Here is a 2,491-nt window from a genome sequence, read left to right as displayed (position 1 = left end):
TACGGAGCGGCAGATTAGGGGTTAATAATAATATGCAGGGGTCAGCGATAGCGGGGGCGGCAGATTAGGGGTTAATAAGTGTAAGGTTAGGGGTGTTTAGACTCGGGGTACATGTTAGAGTGTTAGGTGCAGACATAGGAAGTGTTTCCCCATAGGAAACAATGGGGCTGCGTTAGGAGCTGAACGGTGCTTTTTTGCAGGTGTTAGGTTTTTTTTCAGCTCAAACTGCCCCATTGTTTCCTATGGGGGAATCGTGCACGAGCACGTTTTTGAAGCTGGCCGCGTCCGTAAGCACCGCTGGTATTGAGAGTTGCAGTGGCGGTAAATTATGCTCTACGCTCCCTTTTTGGAGCCTAACGCAGCCCTTCTGTGAACTCTAAATACCAGCGGTATTTAAAAGGTGCGGGGGGAAAAAAGCCAGCGTTAGCTACGCGGGTTGTTACCGACAAAACTCTAAATCTAGCCGTATAATTGTAATTTTAATTTAAAGTTAGGGGGTTGTTAGGTTTAGGGGTTAATAGTTTCATTTAGTTTTTGGCGATGTGGGTTTATTTAGTGGCAGTGATGTGGGAGGCCAGAGGTTTAGGGGTTAATTACTTTAGTTGCGCCAATGTCAGGCTGCAGTGGAATAGGGGATAATATCTTTATTATAGTGGCGGCAATGTCTGGGAGCGGCAGAATAGGGGTTAATACATTTTATTAGTGGCGGCGATGTCGGGACCGGCAGATCAGATGTTGTGTTTGTGTACTTTGTAACAGTTTATGAGTTTTGTGTAACAGTTTTGTTGCGTAAAACTCATAACTACTGCTCTCAGATTGTGGAATGGATCGTGTCGTAGGCTGCAATGCAAGCTTTTTGCCTTCCCGCAAAACTTGTAATGGCAGCACTATGGAAATCCCCCGCAAAAACATAATTTTTTTGAGTGCGGGACTGAAGTTGCGTTACAGGCTAAAATGCTTGCGGTACAGCTATACCGACAGGACTCGGAATGGCTGCATTTCTGTTTTAACTCTGAAATGGCCATTTTTTCAGCATTAAAACACGAACACAAAACTTGAACTGTAGGTGTAAGTTAGTTTCTCATTTGAGCCCCATATATAGTTGTTTAGGGGCATATTCATTGGTACAATGAGGTTGGCGTAAGCATATTGATTCCATGGAGGGAGGGTGACAGGTATATGGTGGGTGATGCGATAAAGCAGAATATTGTAGGGTTTAAATTGAGACAATTGGGTAGATTTATGAATAGGTGAGCGGACATGAGCTCGCTACACTCAACCTTGCTAAATGCCGAAAGCATACACTGTCAACATTTAAAATTAGACAAGCATTTCTGTGGAAATGCTTGTGCGATGCCGCCCCTGCTCACTGGCGGCCAATAAGCCGCTAGCAGGGGCCTTCAATCATCCCGATCGTATCGGGATGATTTCATTCCGTTACCTAAATGGTGGTGGAGAAGCTAAGGAGCAGCGGTCTTACGACCGCTGCTTCTTAACTTCCGTTTCAGGCAGTCCTGATATGATGGGGGCTCCGAAGCAGCATCTGCTGCTTCATAAATGACTTAAGTTTTATGATGTATAACATTATATTGTTGTATATCCGGGGTACTAAGTAACCTGTGCTTAGAGTCAGCAGAGGTCTATATTGACATCTACATGTATAGATTTTATTTTTACACGATCTACAGCATATTCCCTAGGCATTTACTGATATCATTTATAATGCAGAAATAAAGCTGATGTGCTTATTGTTAGCAAGCAATCTTCTAAGAGTATTGTCTGTGTTAGGTCTTCATTCTAACAACAGTGTTTATGCAATTAAACTTTAACAACCAGCATTGCATGATTGCGGTCGGCACAGTGAGTTAGCATAAATGCGGTAGGTAGAGTGAGATCCAGTTTGTATAAACGTGACTGGTACAGTGCAATACAGTTTGCATGTACGTGGTTGGTACAGTGTAATACAGTTAGCATATAGGTGTTTGATACAGTGCAATACAGTTTGCATATAAGTGGTTGGTACAGTGCAATACAGTTTGTATATAGGTGTTTGGTACAGTGCAATACAGTTTGCATATACGTGGTTGGTAAAGTGCAATACAGTTTGTATATAGGTGGATGGTACAGTGCAATACAGTTTGTATATAGGTGGTTGGTACAGTGCAATACAGTTTGCATATAGGTGGATGGTACAGTGCAATACAGTTTGCATATAGGTGGATGGTACAGTGCAATACAGTTTGCATATAGGTGGATGGTACAGTGCAATACAGTTTGCATATAGGTGGATGGTACAGTGCAATACAGTTTGCATATAAGTGATTGGTACAGTGCAATAAAATTTGCATATAGGTGGTTGGTACAGTGCAATACAGTTTGCATATAGGTGGATGGTACAGTGCAATACAGTTTGCATATAGGTTTTTGGTACAGTGCAATACAGTTTGCATATAGGTTGTTGGTACAGTGTAATACAGTTTGCATATAGGTT

The sequence above is a fragment of the Bombina bombina genome, chromosome 6, assembly GCF_027579735.1.
Source record: "Bombina bombina isolate aBomBom1 chromosome 6, aBomBom1.pri, whole genome shotgun sequence".
Classification (NCBI taxonomy): Eukaryota; Metazoa; Chordata; class Amphibia; order Anura; family Bombinatoridae; genus Bombina; species Bombina bombina.
The sequence above is the reverse complement of the archived record's forward strand: the minus strand, read 5'-3'. Positions refer to the sequence as shown.